Below are 24,683 nucleotides of genomic sequence, written 5' to 3' on the forward strand. Positions count from 1 at the left end.
AGGATGATGACGATTGTGGTTTTAGTGGGGGAAATGGTGAGGTTATCGGCGCCCTGTCATAGTTAAAGTAAACTTAACGAATCTTGGTAATTTATGTTAAGTCTTTATTCCAATACTACTTTTATGTTGATTATTAAATTGTTCCTATAGCATCTAATATTATAGTAGACGCAGAATTCGTAGCTACTGAGTGCCGAAGAAGTCAACCACTTACGTATTTTATTTCTTTCAACTGCACCTGAAAATAAGTGTTTTTGGCACTTATGAAGCACGTTGAGAAACCATCAAAATGTGAGCAGAGGAGCTGTAGTTATAAAAAACTATCTGGTATAGGGCATGCACATTTGGAACTATGACAAAAGTAACAAATTCCAACTGCAGCCAAAATTGCCAACACATTTTTCAGCGGCTAATCGCAAGCTGCACCACACATTCAGTTTTAATGCAGAATGTAATATTTGTGACTTGACCAATTTAACGCAAAATACATGAAATAAAAGCTGCAAAGCTACAAGTACTGTTTAAGAAAGTCGACAAACCTGCAAAAACACCAGGTAATGAAATGTCTCCTTTCATAACTTACCAGTCTGTTCTATTTTTAACTACAAGCAACAACAGGAAGGGTAAAATTTACATTCTGAAAATGAAATTTTATACTCTACAATTTTTATTTTAAAACATTTTTCATAAAGTTAATAGAATCACAGTTATTGCATATTTATGGGGACGAAATGGCCAGTTTTTTAAAATTATGAAGCTGACTTCTTAATAAAGTAAAACATATGCCATATATCCAGGAAATGCATTTTCCAGTAAGCAATTATGTTAGAAACTAAAGATGAAATGAACAGATATTGCAAGTCTCCACAAATTGTCTGCAGTCTGGCAGAAAGCGCAGTTGTTCCAGCATGACCAGCTGATTAATCTCCAACATAATTGATCAAAATGGACGTCGATTGTAATGCCCTACATTTCTCGGTTACTTCAGCATTTTTGATTAAATGCCTATTCTCGTGAAAATTAATAAGAAACGGAAATTACAGTACAGCTATTTTGTAAGATCTGTTAAATAAATGATACAAAATATAATAATAATAGGAAGAACAGCAACAACAACCTTTATACAAAAAATCTAAATGATGATGAATATTTCCTTATTTGACAACAGTTAAAATTATTTCGCCCCCATTTAGTTTTTGTCGTGTCAGACAGCAGGCTACAACACAGATGATGGAAAAAAAAAAGAAGAAGAAGAAGAAGTCGTAAAATCCTCAAAACTGACTGCTCCTTCAGTAAACCATTAACAAGCAGATGTATGCCGAAAGATATGAGACTCCTTTTAGTCGCCTCTTACGACAGGCAGTAATACTGTGGGCCTATTCTAACCCCAGGGCCCACTGGGGGTCTGACACTGAGGCTCGAGCATAGTGTTCAGCAAAATGCTCGGCAATTGCGTTTGCGTCAGTAGGTAACATACCATTGATGTTAATACCAGGGACGCCTGTTGGGGTCTGGTACCCAAAAATATGTATGATCTTCGTCTAGACGTGGGAAGGTGAAGTATGGCACCCAATGGTCGACACATACCTCTCCCAACACTCCTGTTTCCATCGTTTTATAAGCTGGCGAACGCGGGCACGGAGCTGCTTAAAGGCTATTAGATGCTCTAGGGAAGGTTGCTGCTTATGTCGCTGTAAAGCTCACCGACGCTCTTTAGTTGCCTCAGCAACTTCCGGCAACCACCAAGGGACTGTCATTCGCCGGGGGCACACTAAAGAATGTGGGATCACATTTTCCGCTGCAGAAACATTCGTCGTAGTGACCTGCTCAATGACAGCATTGATGGTACCATGTGGTGGAGATTCAGTAGTGACAGTAAAGGTGAAGGCTTCCCAGTCTGCCTTGTTTGAAGCCCATCTGGGTAAGCGTCATGGGCATGATGCCGGAGGAGTCACAGGAAGATGGGGAAGTGGTCACTACCACACAGGTCATGTGCTCTCCAGTGACCAGATAAGAGAAGGCCAGGACTGCAAAATGAGAAATCAATGGCTGAATATGTGCCATGTGCCACACTAAAATGCATGGGGGCACCTGTTGGTTAAAAGAGGGGTGGGGAGGAACCGAACTATGAGGTCATCAGTCCCTTATTCCGAATAAAACAATGCCACAAGTGTGAGAATAAAACAAACGAGACTGACAAAAAAAAAAAAACAGGAATGATGTAGGGCAACAAACATGTAAATGCACAAAAGGGGGACAAGAAAACCACAGAAACAGGATGAATAGAGTAAAACAACAAACCAGATGACTATGGCTGGCTGACCATGAGAATAAAAAGGAGAAGCCAGCCACTCTGCAACACGTTAAAACCTCCACCCTAAAAGCACTAGGGTGGAGGACACAGAAGGACAAGGGACCATGTGCTAAAACTTAGATCAAATGATAAAACCAACCCTCACGAATAAAACTTAAAATTAAATCAGCTAATGATGCGTGGTCAGATAAAATTAGTGGCAATGAGTCCAGTCAACCAATATTCCATCGCTGGGCAGTCAAAGTAGGACAGTGCACCAGAAGATAGGCCACAGTCAACCGGGCACTGCACCGACACTGAGGCAGGTCTTCACGGTGCAGGAGGTAACCGTGGGTCGCCCGAGCGTGGCCAATGTGGAGCCGGCAGAGGACAACTGATTCCCTGTGAGAGGCCCACACGCAAGACTTCCACTCCTTAATGACATGCAGTTTGTTGTGCATACTGTTATGCCATTCCATCTCCCAAAGCCGATAAACCCTGTAACATATGAATGCAGGTCAGGTCAGAGATGCCCATCTCCAGAGGCTGTTTCTGCGTAGCCTGTTTGGCCAGCCTGTCGGCAAGTTAGTTGCCTGGGATTCTGACATGACCTGGGGTTCAGACAAACACCACCGATTGACTGGACCGTTCCAGGGAACAGACTGACTCCTCGATGGTCGCTACCAAAAGATGACGAGGATAGCTTCTAGGCTGCTCAAGGAGTCAGCACACAGGAGAAATGACTCGCCTGGGCATGAGCGGATGTGCTCAAGAGCACGAAATATGGCCGCCAGCTCTGCAGTGAAAACACTGCAGCCATCGGGCAAGGAGTGCGTCTCTGTATGTTCTCCATGAACATAGGCGAAGCCAACATGACCATCGGCCATCAGTGTAAACCACTTCATGGCCCCGGTACATGTTGAGAATCGAGAGGAAGTGACAGAGGAGAGTTACAGGATCAAACGAATCCTTAGGGCCAAGTGAAAGATCCAGGCGAAGCCGCAGTCTCAGTGTACACCATGGAAGTGTACGTGAATGGATCTCAAGTATATATGGTGAAGGGAAGGACTCCAGTTCAGACAGAATGGCCACTGCCAGGAGTCCCGATGCCCCAGAGTGACAGGCATCTACTCTTGGGCATATGTGGGGAGTTAACGGTGAATGGCATCAGCAGAGTGATCCATGTGTTGTCAGGGGGCTACAACCAACAGGGTACATGGTGACACTACCACAATGGACTGGCTACCATGCTGTATATCAGGTGCAAAGAAGTCCATGGTCATCATCGGCACAGAAAGCGACACTGCATAGTGCATGGTGGAAAACACACGCAGGAAGGTGTCCTCATGAGAATGAGCGAGACTGCAATGCAAGACTACAGATCTCAAGGCACGATAGACATGATGCAGCATGTTAGGCGCTCTTCCCCAAAATTTTGAAGGATGGAGGTCAAACTCTACAGGGGACCATCACACAAAGGCCAAAACGTGTGAGACTCCTGTTAGTCACCTCTTGTGACAGGCAGGAATACCTCAGGCCTATTCTTACCCCCAGAACACCTGTACTTAAGAGGCAGAGGTCAAGTTGAGACAGTCAATTTTTGACCTTCCTACCTTGGTCAGTACGCATGGTGACACCTCACAAGGGGGTTATTCACGTTAAAATCTCACAAAAGTAGGAAAGGTTTACAGAGTTGATCAATCAGTGCAGCCAATACGTTCAGTGGTACTGCACCATCTAGAGGAAGATATACATTACAGACTGTTATTTCCTGTGTTGTCCTTATCCTGACAGCCACAGCTTCAGGAGGGGTTTGAAGGGGCACAGGTTCACTACATACCGAGTTCAGGACATAGATGCAAACTTCACCTGACACTATTATATATGCTATGGTTCTTTTAATATCCACTATAGCCACGAAGGGCAGGGGTCCGCATTGACGGGAACCAGGTTTCCTGGAGGGCAATTCATGCAGAAAGTAGGTGTAAAGCTTAACAGTTGCTGTAGCTTAGGAAGGTGGTCGAAAAAAACACCGCAATTCCACTGGAGGATTACGTGATCTTGAGCCTGGTAAGGCACGAAACATTCAATGAGGCAGTCTACGCCTCAGGGTCACCTCCTGCCACCTGTGCGATTGACATCCATTATGTCTGAGGGCCCAGTGGGATATAGGTCCTCAGCGGATGTCAGAATCTCCACCTCATCCTCAGACACAGAGCTTGTAAGTAGTGGTGGTGTGGGTGCCACTGCAGTTTAGTTCCTGGGGGTCCTTTTCTGTTTATGTTTCTCTCGCTGCTCCTTAGGTTTGTCCAGCTCGGAGGGCTTCACTAATTTAGTCTCAGGGACTGAGGAGGACCATGAAGCCCTACGACCAGCTACCTGTGGTTGCTTCAGCCACTGGCAGGTGTCAGCTTTGCCACTGGTAGGAACCTGGGAAGGGAGTGGCCCACGGGATCCCTTCCTGGGAAGAGGAGCCAAAGAAGACTTACACTTCTCCAGCTTAGAAGTGGGAACTGACGTCCCCGATGGTTGTGAGGGGGAGGAGGTGGTGGGAGCATGTCACTCCTGAAGTGGGTTGTGCAGGAACAACAGAAAAGGGAGTGTCCCGAACCACCAAGAGGGTAGGTGGAGTCTGACAGCTCTGAGAGCCAACTGTATGCGGCGGAACGAAGATGGTAGAACCGTTGTCGGAGCAGCAGAATAGGTTGACGTCATGTGCACAGGACGCAAGCCTCTCATACACTCCTGGAAATGGAAAAAAGAACACATTGACACCGGTGTGTCAGACCCACCATACTTGCTCCGGACACTGCGAGAGGGCTGTACAAGCAATGATCACACGCACGGCACAGCGGACACACCAGGAACCGCGGTGTTGGCCGTCGAATGGCGCTAGCTGCGCAGCATTTGTGCATCGCCGCCATCAGTGTCAGCCAGTTTGCCGTGGCATACGGAGCTCCATCGCAGTCTTTAACACTGGTAGCATGCCGCGACAGCGTGGACGTGAACCGTATGTGCAGTTGACGGACTTTGAGCGAGGGCGTATAGTGAGCATGCGGGAGGCCGGGTGGACGTACCGCCGAATTGCTCAACACGTGGGGCGTGAAGTCTCCACAGTACATCGATGTTGTTGCCAGTGGTCGGCGGAAGGTGCACGTGCCCGTCGACCTGGGACCGGACCGCAGCGACGCACGGATGCACGCCAAGACCGTAGGATCCTACGCAGTGCCGTAGGGGACCGCACCGCCACTTCCCAGCAAATTAGGGACACTGTTGCTCCTGGGGTATCGGCGAGGACCATTCGCAACCGTCTCCATGAAGCTGGGCTACGGTCCCGCGCACCGTTAGGCCGTCTTCCGCTCACGCCCCAACATCGTGCAGCCCGCCTCCAGTGGTGTCGCGACAGGCGTGAATGGACGAATGGAGACGTGTCGTCTTCAGCGATGAGAGTCGCTTCTGCCTTGGTGCCAATGATGGTCGTATGCGTGTTTGGCGCCGTGCAGGTGAGCGCCACAATCAGGACTGCATACGACCGAGGCACACAGGGCCAACACCCGGCATCATGGTGTGGGGAGCGATCTCCTACACTGGCCGTACACCACTGGTGATCGTTGAGGGGACACTGAATAGTGCACGGTACATCCAAACCGTCATCGAACCCATCGTTCTACCATTCCAAGACCGGCAAGGGAACTTGCTGTTCCAACAGGACAATGCACGTCCGCATGTATCCCGTGCCACCCAACGTGCTCTAGAAGGTGTAAGTCAACTACCCTGGCCAGCAAGATCTCCGGATCTGTCCCCCATTGAGCATGTTTGGGACTGGATGACGCGTCGTCTCACGAGGTCTGCATGTCCAGCACGAACGCTGGTCCAACTGAGGCGCCAGGTGGAAATGGCATGGCAAGCCGTTCCACAGGACTACATCCAGCTACTCTACGATCGTCTCCATGGGAGAATAGCAGCCTGCATTGCTGCGAAAGGTGGATATACACTGTACTAGTGCCGACATTGTGCATGCTCTGTTGCCTGTGTCTATGTGCCTGTGGTTCTGTCAGTGTGATCATGTGATGTATCTGACCCCAGGAATGTGTCAATAAAGTTTCCCCTTCCTGGGACAATGAATTCACGGTGTTCTTATTTCAATTTCCAGGAGTGTATTTTCTCTTAGCCTCAGTGTAGGTCAGTCGATCCAGGGTCTTTTATTCCATTATTTTACTTTCTTTCTGGAGAATCCTCCAGTCTGATGAGCAAGGCGAATGGTGCTCTCCGCAGTTGACACAGATGGGAGACAGGGCACACGGAGTATTGGGATGTGAAGGACGTCCACAATCCCAACAGGTGACTCTGGCAATACAGCGGGAAGACATATGGCCGAACTTCCAGCACTTAAAGCACCACACTGGGGGAAGGACATATAGCTTTAAGTCACAGTGGTAGACCATCACCTTGAGCTTCTCGGGTTGTGTGTCACCCTCTAGGGCCAAGATGAAGGCACCGGTGGCAACCTGATTATCCCTCAGACCCCATGGATGCGCTGGATGGAATGGACACCTCACCGCTCTAAATTGCCGAGCAGCTCATTGTCAGACTGCAAAAGAAGGTCCCTGTGAAATATGATACCCTGGACCATATTTACACCCTTATGGGGCGTGATGGGAACAGAAACATCCCCCAGCTTGTCACAGGAGAGTAGTGCCTGTGACTGGGCAGAGGATGCTGTTGCGATCAAAACCGACCCTGACAGTATTTTGGACAAGCCCTCCACCTCCCCAAACTTGTCCTCTAAATGCTCCACAAAAAACTGACGTTTCATTCGCAAGAAATATCCCCCATCAACTCTCGTACATATGAAGTACTGGTGTGAATAATCTTCGCTGCCATCCTTAGCCTGGCGTTCCTCCCATGGTGTGGTGGTGAGGGGGGGACGACGACGGGGTTGTATTTCTTAGCACTGATGTTAGACATTGACCGCTTAGAGACTGCTGGTGTTCGACCACCAGCAAGAGATGACGTACTACACTTCATGGTGTGTCATCCGCACTGATGCCACCCACTCTGACCGGGGGCCCTCCCCATGTGCGCCACCCAGCCGTAGCAAAGGCCACCTGGCAGGATGGCCATTACCCAGAGTCCCGAAGCCCCAGGGTGACGGGCATCTACTCTTTGGCATATGTGGGGAGTTAACGGCACAGGCATCAGCAGATCAATCCCTGTGTGTGCAGGGGACAACAACTTACAGGGTACATGGTGGCCCCACCACAAAGGAGTGGCTACCATGGTCGATATCAGATGCAAACGAGCTAAGAAGTCCATTATTGTCGACAGTGCAGAAAGCGATACTGCACAGATGATGGAGGAGGGTGACCTCACCCAACAGCTGGAGAATGACCAGAAGTGCAGATGCTCATCAGCAACGAAGGATGCGAGAGGTCTCAGCGCACGATGGACACTATGAACCATGTAAGGCACCCTTCTTCAACTGGCTCGCTCTTTTGGAAAATTTTGAAAAATGGAGGTCAAACCCTATAGGGGACCATCACATAAAGGCCGAAACGTGTGAGACTCCTTTTAGTCACCCCTTACAACAGAAAGGAATATATCGGGCCTATTTTAACACCCACAAGGGGGCACTCTGAGGATGACCTTGAAAATACACTTAATCAAGTGAGTGTTAGCAGTGGGACAGGGACTGAAATGTTTCAGGATTATTATCAGTATATCTCCATTGTAACAGGTTAACATACCAATAGGAACAGAGGTTGAGAACATAGAGAAAGAAAGTATTTCTGACAATAATGACTACTGCCTGGCTGATTTAGTTGAGTCAATTCGTGCTATTAAAAAATACAGAGCTGAAGCATTGCTTAGAAGAACAAGCGCAAAGAATGCGGCAGTGCTCAGATCGCTGCTTTCCAACAGTGGAAAAGGGCTGTACTGTTAGAGTTCCAGTTCCAGACTTCGATACAGGAAGAGGAGATGCTAGGTCGATCTTGAGTGCCGAGACAATGGGCAATGGCTTCTACTGAACTGAAACGAGAGATGGTGTGCTGAGCCAACTATACACACAGTAACAATTTTTTTGTTTTTAAATAATTGTGGAAGGGACAACACGATATGTCACTGCCGCTACAACTACAACATTTTGTTTCAGGTCCTAGTTCAGTATTTGGCTCTAACATCTCAGTCGATGGAAAGCGGCCAGGGATTCTTCAACTGCAACTACCTGCAAAAATGTGAGACTCGGATGCTTTTGCAGAAACAAAAATGTTTTCTGCAACTCAAAGTGCAATGGTAAATTTTACATAATATGACTGTTTTCAAACTACAGGTTATGACTGTTTTGTTATTACAGCCATTGTTCACATTCCTAGCCTCTTGGCAGTGAAGGTATACATTCACTGGTGGTAATACACTATCCCTTGTCAATGTGTATTGTTTGATAGAACTGGAATCGGTAATCTGCTTTCACTAAAAGGGACCAGTGAAGGAACTATCACCAGTGAAGGAACTATCACCAGTGAAGGTATACTTTCCTAGAAACTTCCACTTCCAATATAACAGGTATACTGAAAATGTGAGGTGACAGGGTACAAAACTATGAAACAAATACACTGTCACAAAGTTGTCTATTTATGCTAAAGATGGCCGTTATTTTTGGGTTTAGCTATATTTATGGGCTGCTTCCCGTAGTTAAATCATAATTTGGCTTTAAAGTTACGAAGAGTCTTCCCATATCGTAATTATACAACAGAAACTTTGCAGAAAGCTCTTAACGAGATTACATCATCTAGGAATGAAGCTGAGAAGTTAGTTTATACATACTGGCATCTTTGTTACAGTTACAATTTTAGTCATTGAATTGTGTTGTAACCTCAATATTTTTTTCAGGTATGGCATATAAAGAAAGACAATACGGATGACAATAAAAAATAGACATTTCTTGACTCCAAGTCACCAAACAATATTTTCTTAAACAGAAGAGGAAATGTTCATTTCTCATTGCTTAATTATGTCCAATTATGGTTTTCCTGTCATAGAATTCTATCGGAGATGTATAGTGAAGGCATATCTTGACCTTGGGGGAAGGAAAGTCCCAATTTTTAGAATTAATTTTCTATAGCTGAATGACAAGGTGCATTTATGATCTGCTGTACTATCCCGACTCGGGCGTTTGCTCAGAACACGTCGACTGCGAGGTCACCTGTTGATGAAAATGTGGTAAACAAATATTTTGATCATCTCCATCCTGAACTGAAGGTGTTCCAATATATGGAACCACAAAGAGACTCATTTTGTGGATGATCCTGGATTGATTAAAATCATTACAAAGAGGGGCAAAAAACATCCTGACGAAGTACAGAATACCACCAGGGCCTGTACCTGCAGCATGTTCTGTGGGAATGCTGATGGTGAGCTTGCTCCTGTTTACAAAACTACAAATGTAAGGGTTTGTGGGGCATGTGGACTGAAGGTGGCCCTTTGGGCAAACAAACTATTTTCAGGGTTGCTGAAATAAGATTTGTTACTGTGGTTTACTTAGAATGCTGCTACTCTTGGGTTGCATCATAATGTTATTAATTTCCTTATAAAAGTTGTTCATGACTTTTTCTTGCAACAAACTGCCTCAAGTTATTTCGTATGCAATTATCTATCTTAAATAAGACCTCCACAATTACAACTATCGAACAGGCCATAAACATATGAGCTGGTTAAGTAGAAATGCAATTCTTACAAAGTTGCACTACAAGTAGATACAACTTTGTAGCACCTATAAAATTCTGGCTCCCACAGACAAAAATTCTGATGAAACAACACTGGATTTAATAAATAAAGGATGATTATGTCATAAAAGAACAGCAATATTTATAAAAGTGTGCACTATACCCTTTTCTTAAAAATAAAGCATGAATTTGTCACAAAGCTGACATGTTTTAGGGCAACTTTCGTAATTTTCATTCCATGCAAAATCTTTTGTAAATAGTATTCTTTGTGCTAATTGCAATCTGAAGGCAGATGTTGAAATAAAAGTACTGAATTCTTCATAAAATTAATTGAAAATTGGTCCAGTTATAACAGGCACCAATTGTACAGGTATTCTGTTTTTATGTGGTGCTTGTAAATTACCAAAGACCTTCATACATAGTGAATACTGACGATACTGACATTTAGACGTACCTTGTATAATTTTTAACACTAATTAATGATAATCTACAGTATTCTGATTATGTTTAACACATATAATGCAAATGGCACTTACTAATGCAGCAGGAGCCAATAAAAGGAACATTCTAAAAGTTGAGCTATCAATTATTAGTGCTTCCTCAGAAATATTAAAGACTTAATTTAAAATGCGTAGATAATGACTTTCTGTGGGATTCAGTACTGATATACATGTGCCAAGGAATATTGCGCACATGGGACATTCATCTACAGTATACTATTACTAGTCACAAAAAATCCAACAAATTTGTCATCTAAGAGTGACAAACACCAGTGCACTTACCTTGTATGAGTTAGGAAATGACAATATTAATGCAAGTTTTCTTTAGCGTGTGTCATGCTTGCGATAAAATCGTTTGTTTCAGTATATAGTAATGGCACTATGGTTCTTGGCAAGTGGTTAACAAATTGGACTTCAAGAGAAGTCTGAGGAGGAAACTGATGAAGAGGAATGAATACCATTTTCATTCTCATCAAAAGGGTTAGGGTACAAAACGAACAAGAGGGCGTGTGAAAAGAATCTGGTGGGTCTCTTGGTAGACTGCAGATGTGTAATTAATAAAGAGATAGAAGAGAGGACATTTGATGAGCAGACCACCCTAAACCATGGATATGTCTTTCCACTTTGCCCTGCATGATAGTGCGGGTTTGTTTTTAAAGTTATCATGCCTTAAACACACAACTTTTCTGAATCACTCCGCACTGCAACGAATATGCGGGCTCTCGGCTTGTGTTTGGTGGCTGTTTAGTTTCATAATGCGACCACTAGAGGGCACCAGATGACTTCAAACTTTGACGAGAAGACAGAGGCATGCATCTGCGAGGTAAATACAATGTATTTTCCTCCATTTCATTAATTTAAGGCAATGCTACATTATTTTAGTCAGAGAATGTTTCACTTAACATATATAAGTTGTCTAAACAAGTGCATCAAGTGCCAGTTGGATTTTATAAATGTTTATATTTGGAGTAGCATAATCGTACATCTCAGGTGTTAATGATGCCAAGCTTTGATGCTGACATCATTTTTACAAGAAGGCAGAACAGTAAATATTGGCTCTAAGATCTATGAACAAGTACTAATGCTTTGGTTTTTATATACAAATACAATATCTTTTTGTCTTCTAGGGTTAACTGATGAAGAAATAATACAACTTATTTTGGAGGATTCCAATTTAAGTGACCTCTCCAGTGATGATTTTCAAGCAATTACCTCATCATGGAAGAGGCAATGGGCAAGATGAAGGGAGAGAAGTCACCAGGCATGGATGAGCTAAGTGTACAGATGGTGAGAGCAGCAGGAGAGGCAGGGATACAATGGCTATATCAAGTAATGAAAATTGTGTGGAGACGGAAGATGATATCAGAAGACTGGAAGAAGGGAATAATTGTCCCGATCTTTAAGCAGGGAAATAGAAAAGAGTGCAAAAACTATCAGGGGATAACACTGATGAGTCACTGTGCAAAGATTTTTGAGAAAATTTTGGAAGCACGAATTCGGACAGAATTAGGAGGTGGTATGAGAGAAGGGTTACATGGCTTCAGAACAAGAGGGTCTACAGTGGATCTAATTTTTGCTGAACACCATTATGAGTATGGAATAGATCTACTGATGACCTTCCTGGACATTGAAAAATCATATCATAGTGTACGTAGAAGCATAGTGTGGAAAGCCCTGGAGAACAGAGGAGTAGCAAAACAGATTATTTGAAGGATAAGGGAAACGTACGGTGCAAGTGTGAGCTGTGTGAAAGTGGGAGGAGAGAAATCAGCTTGGATTAAACAGAAGAATGGCTTCTGGCAGGGAAGTGCACTTTCACCATTACTCTTCACTTTAGTGATGGATGATATAATGAGTACAGTATCACAAGTAATTGGTGAAGGAAAGAAGCTATGGTGTTTGCTGATGATCAAATGATTTGGGGGAATAAGGAGGAGAAAGTACAAGAGCAGTTGGACGTATGGTAATGAATAGTACAAGTGTGTGTGTGTGTGTGTGTGTGTGTGTGTGTGTGTGTGTGTGGGGAGGGGGGGGTTGTTTGGGGAAGGAGACCAGACAGCGAGGTCATCGGTCTCATCGGATTGGGGAAGGAAGTCGGCCGTGCCCTTTCAAAGGAACCATACCGGCATTTGCCTGGAGGGATTTAGGGAAATCACGAAAAACCTAAATCAGGATGGCCGGACACGGGATTGAACCGTCGTCCTCCCGAATGCGAGTCTAGTGTCTAACCACCGAATAGTACAAGAATATGGGATGAAATTTAGTACAAATAAGAGTGAGATGATTATCACAACAAGAATGAAGGATAGACGAACAACTGGAATAACAATAGGTGGGAAACAACTGAGGAGAGTGGAGAGTTTCAAGTACCTAGGAAGACTGGCAGCGGAAGATGGAAGAAACAACGGAGAAATAAACGAGCAGGGGAGAAAAGCAGAAGCATTTCGTAAGAGTGTCAGAAGCATGATATGGAGCAAGGATGTACCCCAAATCAGTACAAAGGTTATATAACAGTCATACTATGACCCAATCCTGACATATGCATCCGAAACCTGGGTTATGAAAGGGAGAGAGAAAAGCAAAGCACGAGCTAGTGAGATGAAGTTCTTGAGGAACAGTACTGGAGTGACAAAGTTAAGAAACAAGAGGTTCAGAGTGTTAGTGAAAGTGGAACCATTACAGGAGGAGATACAGAAATCAAGGCTGAGACGGTACGGGCATGTTAAGCGAACCAATGAGAAGAGGATACCCAGGAGCATACACGAGATCAAACTGGAAGGAATGAGACCAAGAGGAAGACTGAGAGACAGGTGGCTGAAAGGCGTGGAGGAATGCATCCAGAAGGAAGGAGAAGACTGGACCAAGGTGAAGACAGAAGACGATGGAGAGGCTTATGTTCCAAATAGACCTGGCCAGAGGCTGGAAACTGTCCGAGATAATGGCCTCATCGTGCAGTGTTGTGGATGACAATGACAATTCTGATGTTCATGGTGGTGAACATAACAGGAAGGAAGAAGAACAAGAGGTATAACAGAAATCAATTCCAATTCCAGATAGGAGGCTTTTATTCTACAAGAAGGAATTTGCATCCAAACCACATCCTCCTCCAAAAGATTACACCTCAAATCAGGTTAGTGTCGCTATAACGGTTCACTGTCAGAACATGCCCACAACAGACCGCATGAATTTATTTAGATTAAACCTTAATAAATTTTGGGCATTTATTTCTAAATTTCAGAATCCACCAATGGTGGATTTGGCTGATTACTTTAGTGACGATTTTTATGACATAGGTGCATTGTACACTAATATGTACAGTGTAAGGATGACAGGTAATCTATAAATACTACAGCTGTGAAACTAAAAAAGCTTTTTTTGACATGAACTTAGCAATGGGCTGTATCCTCTACCCAAGGTTATCTATGTACTGGGAAAAAGGTCTGGCACTATCAGTGGTGAGTGAGAGCATGTCTATAGATAGGTTTCCCTCAATCAGACAGAACACTCATTTTGTCAGCACAGAGTCACCTCCAGAGGTAGCTCAAGTAAACAAGTTGTGGAAAGTACAATGGGTCACCGACACAGAAGTCAATGCCAGGAGTTGCAAACGTATCAAGTTTTACTCTATCGATGAGCAAATGATGTCTGACCAATATTTTACAATTCCTTTACTAGAGGCCATACAAAAAGTAGGAATTGATGCCACAGGCACCATCATGATTAATCCCATAAGAGATGTGAAATTATAAGAAGAAAAAGCTCAAAGAGGCAAGTGCCATGAATATGTCCATTGTAATGGTGGCCAGGTTGTAGTAGAATGGAAAGACAACCATCAAGTGGTTTTACCATCAACTTGTGAAGGAATAGAAACACAAAGTAGAGATGGTGCAAAAAGGAGAACGAGTATGTGGAAATCAATTGTCCATATGTTGTAAAGAGTTATAACAAATACGAGGGGTTCATATATGGGCCTAGTTATGCAGTAAGTATCCAAACACCACAAAATGTTCTTGAAGGTGTGTGCATGTTATGCAAAATAGAACCTATTACTTACAAGGCCTTGCTTGTTATTGTAGCAGGAAGGGAACGTCACAGAACAATTTCCACAGGCCCAAAATGAATTAAGAAAATGTGGGGCTAGTATAACATTTAAACTCACTTATATTTTGTGATTGTCATTGATATTGAACTGGATGATATATTCATGGTACTGCATACTAACAAGGGCCTATTTTTTGTGTATTACAAGAGGAAGATGGAAATATCATATGTAAGACAAGGTGTCATGGATGTTAATGGATTTATTGATACAGAAAATTCAGTTACAGAACATGATGCAGGAGACAGCTATAGTGGTGATGACAGTAGTGCTGCTGCAGGTAAACAAAGGGAGGTCCACAAAAGGAAGGAAGAGAAAATTTGGAGGCTTGTAAAGAGAGCAGTGGAAGATCTTAAGAAATAATAACAAAAAATATGTTAATGCTGCAAAGAAATCAGTGGAGCCAAAACTGTTCAGAGATTATATCTGTAACTGTCCATGAAAATTTAGTGAAAAACTAAGCATACAGGAGAGGAAACTGTGCTTTGATAATTTTTGGAATAGTCGAGGTTATAAAGTACGAACTGCGGTGTTAGAATGATTACGCAAGATGAAGTCTGCTGTCACAGAGGAAAGGGACAATAATAAACATACTTACAGTAGGATTTACACAACTAATGATATTACAGTCTGCAGGGATTTATTCTGTCAGACATTGTGTATTTCAACTAAGAGGTTGAATACAGCAATGGAGAAGAGCAGATCCAAAGATAACAACGCATTATTAGATAAAAGGTTTAGATTAGATTAGTAATTGTTCCATAGATCATGAATATGGCATTTCGTAATGATGTGGAACGTGTCAGGTTAATAACAGGTGTCTATACAAGATATTACATTACACAAAATATTACATGACACTTTTTTTGTGGGGGTTGGGGAAATTACCCACTTACTATATCCAAAAATTCATCTAATGAGTAGGAGGAGTTGCCATTAAGAAATTCTTTTAATTTCCTTTTAAATGCTATATGGCTATCTGTCAGACTTTTGATGCTATCAAGTAAATGACCAAAGACTTTTGTGGCAGCATAATTTACCCCCTTCTGAGCCAAAGTTAGATTTAACCTTGAGTAGTGAAGATCATCCTTTCTCCTAGTGTTATAGCCATGTACACTGCTATTACTTTTGAATTTGTTCGGATTGTTAATCATAAATTTCATAAGTGAATATATATATTGTGAGGCTATAGTGAAGATCTCTAGCTCTTTAAATACGTGTCTGCAGGATGATCTTGGATGAGCTCCAGCAATTATTCTGATTACACACTTCTGTGCAATGAACACTCTTCCACTCAACGATGAGCTACCCCAGAATATGATGCCATACGAAAGCAGAGAATGAAAATAGGCATGGTAACTTTAATTTACTCAGATGTATATCGCCAAAATTTGCAATGACCCTAATAGCATAAGTAGTTGAACTCAAAACGTTTCAACAGATTCTCAGTGTGTTTTTTCCAGTTCAACCCCTCATCAACGCATACACCTAGAAATTTTGAATATTCTACCTTACCTACCGATTTCTGATTGAAGTCTATATTTATTAATGGTGTCATTCCACTTATTGTGTGGAAGTGTATATACTGTGTTTTGTCAAAGTTTAATGAGAGCCCATTTGCAGAGCACCACTTAATGATTTTCTGAAAAACATCGTTTACAATTTCACCAGTTAATTCTTGTCTGTTGGGTGTGATAGCTATACTTGTATCACCGACAAAAAGTAACAGCTTTGCATCTTCGCGAATATGGAATGGCAAGTCATTAATATATATTAAGAACAGCAGAGGACCCAAGACCGAACCTTGCGGCACCCCATTCTCGATTGTTCTCCAGTTTAAGAAATCACCAGTTTTTTGCATATATGTGAACTGCTTATTTCAACTTTCTGCACTCTTCCAGTTAAGTATGATTTAAACCATTTGAGCACTGTCCCATTCATACCAAAGTACTTGAGCTTACCTAGAAGTATTCCATGATTTACACAATCAAAGGCCTTTGATAGATCATAAAAAATCCCAACGGGTGACTTCCAGTTACTCAGAGCATTTAATATTTCATTAGTGAAAGTATACATAGCATTTTCCATTGAAAAACCCTTCTGGAAACCAAACTGACATTTTGTTAAAACTTTATTTTTACAAAGGTGTGAAGCTACTCTACAATACATTACTTTTTCAAGAATTTTGGATAAGGCAGTCAGAACAGAGATTGGGCGGTAGTTGTTGACATCAGATGTGTCCTCTTTTTTGTGCAGTGGTTTAACAATGGCATACTTCAGTCTATCTGGGAAAATACCCTGCTTCAGAGAGCTATTACATATGTGGGTAAGAATCCCACTTATTTCTTGGGGAACAAGCTTTTTATTATCCTGCTGGAAATGCCGTCAGTTCCACGTGAGCTTTTATTCTTGAGAGAGTTTATCATCTTCCTAATTTCAGAAGGAGAGGTGGGTGGAATTTCAATTGTATCAAATGGTGTGGGTAAGGCCTCTTCCATAAACTGCCTTGCTTCTTCTGATGAACATTTAGATCCTACTTTCTCTACAACATTAAAAAAATGCTTTTTCAAAATGTTTTCGACTTCCGGCTTGTTAGTTATCAAGTTTCCATTCGCTTTGACGGTGATGCCGTCATCCTGTACTCTTGGTTGCCTGACTCCCTTGTAATAATACTCCAAATTGTTTTGATTTTGTTATCAGAGGTATTAATCTCCGACATGATGCACATGCTTCTGGACTTTTTAATAACCTTTCTTAATGTAGTACAGTAGTTTTTATAATATTTGGCTGTTTCTGGGTCATTACTCTTTCTTGTTGTTAGATACAGTTCCCTTTTGTGGTTACAAGATATTTTTATCCCTTTAGTAAGCCAAGGTTTTTTGCACGGTTTCTTATAATTAGATTTAACTACTTTCTTGGGGAAACAGTTTTCGAATTCTCTTACAAGTGTATCATGAAATAAGTTATATTTTAAATTAACATCGGGTTCCTTGTACACCTCATCCCAGTCTAACTTCTGAAGATTTTCTCTGAAATTTCTAATTGTTGAGTCATTAATTGAACGCACAACTTTGCAGGGTACCTTTGAATTACTGAATGGAGCTATGTCATATACTGTAACTAGCTGAGCATCATGATCAGAAAGGCCATTCTCAACAGGACAAGAATTTATGTTTTTAAACCTATCTTGGTCTATAAAAGTGTTATCTATCAATATGCTGCTGTCCTTTACTATCTGAGTAGGAAAATTAATGACAGATGTCAAATTGAAAGAACTGAGCAAGACTTCCAGGTCATTCTTCCTATTACACTCTTTCAGTGAATCAACATTGAAGTCCCCACAAATAACAATTTGCTTTCCCATATCTGATAGGTAGCACAACAAGGCATCCAAGTTTTCCAGGAATAAACGAAAGTTTCCTGAAGGGGACCTATATACTGTTACAATTATAAAAGAGCCCTCCTTCAGTTTAAGTTGACAGGCACATGCTTTTATATGTTGCTCTAGACAAAACTTTTTTGTATGTAAGCTTTCTACACAGTGATAACTTTTGACATATATGGAAACTCCTCCTCTCACCTTATTCTCTCTACTCATAGGTGCAGCTAGTTTATACCACTGATATTTACCTTTTCCATATCAGACACAATGTGATGCTCAGACAGGCATAGTATATCTGTTACAGTGTAAGATTCAATATAATCTAAACAAACCAGGAGCTCATCTACTTTATTCTTCAATCCCGGGATATTTTGGTGAAAAATGGTAACATTATTTTTTGCTTTACTTTTGTGAGAATCTACTTTTTTCTTTAATCCACCAATATTTTCGTTAAATTTGGCAACGTCATTATTTACTTTCTTGTTGTGAGAATTTTGTGAGTTTTGGACCTGTTTAGCACCTGCTTGCCGGAACTTCTCATTGAACACAGATATTAGTCTAAAAAAGAGGTACATCCATGAGTACTAGTGTCCCCCCTTATGGATTTCGCTGACAACCCTGCCAGTTTACCCTTCCCTTTCCTACTGAGGTGTAGGCCATGCCTTGTGAAATCCCCCCTATCAATAGCCTCGACAGGAACCAATCCAATGTCTGACAGAGTGGCCGCTCTACACAACTGATCCAACTCCATATTTACCCTCCTGACAGAGCAGTTCAACTGGGGCTGATCATGGCGCATGAAAGCAGGCACCAGCCCAACATTGGTATGGGTCATTGCCTAGGCTATTTTCACCAGGTCACACTCAATACTGTAGCCCTGATCCCTATCAATACTGTTTCCCACTCCACCCACTATCGTCACACGATCCTGCTTTGTGAAACCCTTGCACAAGGAACCTATATCCTCTACCACCTGGCTAAAACATGCACTTTGCTTGAAAAAGTTTGTGACCCGATACCTGTCACCTAATTTTTCTTGCAAAATCTGGTCGACACCTCTTCCATGGCTGCTACGTAGCAACAGAACTTTCCTTGTGAGATACTGTTGCATCTTAACTACATCTACTTCTACTGGAGCCCCTTCCTTACTTAACTGTGGTCGCAAGGCAAATCTATTGGTTGTGCCAACTGGGAAACTGTCAGACACTGTCCTCTTTCTGTGGCCCCTGTCCCCAGCTACCACTTCGCACCGCTGTTTACCCCCCCCCCCCCCCCAACCTCTTCAGTTCCTCTCTAGCTCTGTCCAAATCAGCCTGAAGGGCTCTAATTTTCTCCTCCTGTTCAGCTATAATCCTATCTCTTGAACAAACCATGCAAAAGAATGAAAGAGTCACATTTGCTTCGCCGCCACAATCTCCCCAATGAAACCACCTGTCACAACAGCTGCATAAAACCCCTGAATTAACTTTCCTACTGCAGCTCACACACTTAGTAGCTAACAGATTTACTAAGTGATAACGATAATATATTAAATACAGATGCAAAAGGACACTAAATATGTTTTGGAAACTAATATGTAAGTAAACTATTGCCAAATTTACTTAAATTTGTGGTATAACGCTAAATATGCACGATCAAAAATTAGGCCTAAACAGCCGAATGTAACCAAAATGAACTTCTTGCGATAAGTGGAAGAATACGTAAATAAAAAAAAACCTTTAATGGTGAGCTTGAAGAGTACACTAAAGAGCGTATTTAAATAGTTAAAAGTGTTCAACTACAATTAATTACAACCTAAATTACTTATCTTTTACGAGAGCTCTGTCTCCGTATGTGCGGCCTTGTGCAGAGCTACCAACCAATGTAGTGGAGGTCATAATAAGATTACATCAGCAAAAATGGGACATTATGCACCATATTAGTAAGTTCCCAAAATATGTAAGTCACAGAATACATAGCACCTGATTTAAAGATAAGCAAAATGTTTGAATTATATAAGGAGGACCAGTCTTATTTTCCAAGTATAATAAAGTATTTATGAATGAGTTGAATTTAAGAAGGAAGACAGTTCAAAAAGACACATGTAATGTTTGTGACAGATATAAGCCACAAGCTGCATCAGCAAATGCTGCAGTGGATAAGACAATACACAAAGACCAGCATGACAAACACATATTTAGAGCAGAACAGGCTCAGAAAATGCTGAAAGAAGATATGATTAGAGCTCAGGAGGAAGATCAGATTGAAACATTCACTCTTGATTAAAAAAAACCAACAACATTGCCATTACCACGGATACCAACAAATATAATCTTTTACAAAAGACAACCGTGGATGTACAACTGCGGAATCCATATTGGTAAATGTAATGAAGAGCACTGCTTTACCTGGATTGAAGGCACTGCTGGCTGTGGGGCTCAAGAAGTAGGGTCATGTCTTCGACACCACATACTGAACAATGTAAATCGTGGAGTGGAGGAAATGGTTTTGTGGTTGGATTCTTGTGGGGGACAAAACCGTAATTTAAATAGTTTTTAATGTTAAAAGCATCCACCTGCTTAGCTGGGAGGTTACGTGCTTATCTCCCATGCAGCAGGCCCGGGTCAGATTCCTGGCTGGGTTGGGGATTTTCTCCACTCGTGGACTGGGTGTTGTGTTATCATTTCATCCTCATCACCGGCATGCAAGTCTCCCAATGTGGCATCGACTGAAACAAGACTTACAATAGACGGCCAAACTTCCCCGAATGGGGCCTCAAGGCCAACAATGCCATGCACTCATTTCATTTCAATGTTAAAAGCAAATCTAGAAGAGCATACTTCTTTGGAGGCAATTACACTTAACAATAGCGATTTTGGTGATATACAACGTGCTCTGAAGATGAAGGATAGACTCTATACAGCAGAAGACTATATCCGTGTACTGCAGAGGGCAAGGAAAACGAACCCCTTCAGACCCATAGGACACATAAAACATGACCTTAAAGAAGCTGTACAACTTTAAAAGAGTATTGTTAATAGGAAACAATACATACATGACAACAAGCTGGCTGCAACTCAATCAGATTAGAATCTTAAAGAGCAAACCCTTCTCTGTATTTATGAATACAGAATTAGATGAGAATTTTGTTGCCAACATCAAGAAAAGAAGAGCTGGTCGCCCAAAGTCTACAGTAAACTTCTCATCACTCCTGTTACCTTTGTGGCCTAAGGGGAAGCCTATATCACAGCCAAAATTGGATGACATCACATCCCTTATGCATCGCATTCCGAGTGATGCTACCTCGTTTTACAGTGATCTTTCAGTAGACTGTGGTATTGTGGACAATACTGATGGGGTTGGTGGGGAACTGGACTTTACCTTGGACTAACATTTGATTCACTATGCGAAATGTGTTATTTTTCTTGCCACTGCATTGCATTATGTTCATATTATTTGGAAAATAATTGAAGTTTAATATATTAATACACGCAAACATAACTGTTGCCAGGTTTTTTAATCTGCTGATGCACACTACCTAGTCCCTCAAAATACAACACAACAGATCCAAGTGCCATTTTAACTTATTGAGGTAAGCAATAAGGAACCAACTCCCATTTAGACCCTTACACCTAGAGAAATCTATATTTCATACCTTTCTTTATTTTAAATGTCTGTTATCTAAAATGTACACTGTAATAACATTCTCACCTTGTCTATATCGTACTTTTAGAATTTTGTTTTCAATGCTCTGCAAAACACGATATAGCTCAAAACTATAAATTTGGGGCTGATTACATATTGCGTAACTGGGCCCATATGTGATCAACAGATGGAGTGCTATAGGACAAAACTAAGAGGGTCGACAGAAGTGTTCGATCCCACGCGTTGTCTTTGACCCGTGACGTAAGGGTGTTGTGTGTGACGTCATGACGGCGCGGAGTTTGGTTTGAGTGTGGCTGTCTCCAGTTCTGTTTTATCTTATTTTATTTACTTTTCTGATCTGTTCGTTCTATCTCGTTTTTTTTTTTTAATTTAAAAACACTCATTACTTATTTTAATTATCTGTTTCCTCCAATTTCTGTTTTAGTTTATTATATTCATCTTTCTGATCTGTTCGTTCTATCCCGTGAGATTTTTTTTTTTAAAAAAGACAAAAAACACTAATCAGCTACTGAAGAATCTTTATCTTCTATGGGTTGCAGGGGTTACGACCCCTGGGGAGGTGGGTGGGTATTCATGCATGGCTGTCTTCACTTACACGTTGTAGCTACGCAAGGCATCTAAATTTGTTTATATTTAGTTTGCCCCCCACCCAAAACACCCCATTTCCCGCGCTTGTCCCGTTAGTGTCATTAGGCTTCTTGTGGAAAGTGTGTGTGTTTGTTTTTGTTTCCGCCATATTTGTGACGTCATGGGTCAAAGCAGACGGGCGGGATCGGACGCTTCCGTATTTCCAACTAAGACATGGGCTCTAAGATTAATATTTCGCATTTTTGACTTGAGCACTCAAAATAGTTGGTTGCAGTACCGAGAAGAATACAGAAAAACAAATATCCTTAAAGTATCATCCTGGATTTGCTCAAGTTTTAGGATGACCATTGCACAGGCTCCAATATCAACATCAGAGAGAAAGTAAAGTCATGCAGAAAATGATGATCACGAAAATTAACAACTTGAAAAGAAAAAACGAAAACTTACACGCCATCAGCAAAACCAGTTGTGGACAAGTGTTACAACCGTTGGCCCACAGTGGATGACATATCTTCCCAAGATTTTGCAGATATGAACATCGCAAAAGCAAGGGTCCAGTCATATAACATCACGTGTGACCAATATTTGAGTGTGCATGTTCAGTTTGTTTATACCACTTCTGTCATACTATTGTAAGTCCTTGAAATAAAAATAAATAAAAGCACTTCTTGATCAACACAATAAATGTTTTGTGGACTGGGATAAAATCTAACTAGCACGATTGCACTAGTGACTTTTTTTTGAAACTATCACCTTGAGAATTTTTTCAGCATTTTTACCATTTCCAAGGTCATAATGCATGAGAATTGGCGTACTTCAGATAAAGATTTTAAAAAATTTTCTCTGAGGGTGGGTAGCTTGTTTGCCTCAATGATGCACATTCTAGGCAGGTACTGCTGTTATTTTCCAGAACAATTTTTATCTTCCAGTAATAAATGTATACCACAATATCAAAGTTTTCTGTTTGTACATTTAGATAAGCACAAGAAACATCCAACTTCCCACTCCCTCTTTTAAGGTTTCTGAAGGAAGAAAGATAAACTAATGAAATAAACAGTTTATGTTTCAACACCACCTGTCGCAAATCCATATGACACGGCGCACAATTACTATGTTGATAAACTCTAAACATTCACATCAAATGCAGCACATTTCCTAAATATAAAACTTGAGTTGAGTACAATACCTGAGATGTTCCACAAGCACATACTCCAGAGATGATTAGCCTGCTTTACGACAACCTATTTCCACACACACCAAAAAGCAGCTGTAACACTGGAATGATCTGCAACCAATAATACCATATTGCATTAAGATTAACAAAATTCTAAAGTTATAACATTCAGGTTACTGTATTTAAAGAAAATTTTACACCTCCATAAGCCCAAATTCCTGTTTTTGTCATAAGTCATTACGCTTTCTTAAAAGACAGAATTGGCACCATAAGGGAACAGTAGTACATAAACAGCAGTTCAAAAATACAAACAAAACTTCTATCTGCCAAGCAAGAGTAGGGCAGCCACTTGTAAATAAAAAAACTGACAATTAACTGCTTATTGCACTACTGATCAGGTCACACAGAGCAGAGTGGAAATGAAGAAATATGTTCAAATTAGGATCAGTCACATCATATATGCAAGATTGAGAATTAAGGTGGACACAACTTTATAAAGTATACGAGACAGTGAGAAATAATAAAATGTAAGCACTGGACGACACCGTAGTATTTTAAATTCATTAGCATCTTTTCTGATCTGTTTACAATTGATTTACTCCACTAAAAATCTGCACTTTGTTTCCTGATACAAAAACAAAAATTGAATCAATAAAGCAGCCCTACTGGTGGCAAAAAGGGAAACAATAGACAAATTTTAGTTCTTGTTGACCAACACCTGTGACCAATTAGACAAAACCTTCCCTCATACAGACATTAGATAATTCCTTCTCTGTTTGAGGTCTGTACCTAACCAACCCAACTGGTGACTGCCAGAGTCAATGCTCTCTATACCAATAGTCCGACGCCTGTCTGCTAATGAATAATGACTAAATGTCACATGAAAGCAGAGCAATACTCTAACGGAGGTTATAGTTGGGTCAATCCAAATGAAGTGGTCCAATAAAAATTAAGTTGGTTGCTTGACCATTTCCAAATATTAATTTTTTTACATGTTATTACCTAATAATTCATAAGTTCAAAACAGTTTTTAAAAAAATTTACCTTTCACCTTTACTAAATGGTGGCCATTTTTGTTTGAAAGGGCACGACAATGTTTCAGTTTAGAGATGTTAGTGAAAATTTGAATATCTCTGCACTGGGTAATCTTACAACATTGTAATTGACATGATTGTTTTTAGAAAAGTGTCCTCTACAACATTGTCTATTACATAAAATACCCTAAATTCAAAAATAACCAGTCAAAATTACCGCCAAAGTTTGGTATACAAATTTTTA

At 41.4% G+C, this 24,683-nt stretch overlaps 1 long non-coding RNA gene across 1 annotated transcript in view; it reads right to left on the reverse strand.

Moving 5' to 3' along the window:
* LOC126483984 (uncharacterized) overlaps window positions 1-24,683 on the reverse strand; it is a 62,586-nt gene that overhangs the window by 31,508 nt on the left and 6,395 nt on the right. The window contains exon 2 of the long non-coding RNA XR_007587796.1: window positions 23,418-23,516. This is a non-coding gene — a long non-coding RNA (uncharacterized LOC126483984). The remainder of the gene's footprint in view (window positions 1-23,417; window positions 23,517-24,683) is intronic.

Source organism: Schistocerca serialis, chromosome 6 (genome assembly GCF_023864345.2).
Source record: "Schistocerca serialis cubense isolate TAMUIC-IGC-003099 chromosome 6, iqSchSeri2.2, whole genome shotgun sequence".
NCBI classification, from domain to species: Eukaryota; Metazoa; Arthropoda; class Insecta; order Orthoptera; family Acrididae; genus Schistocerca; species Schistocerca serialis.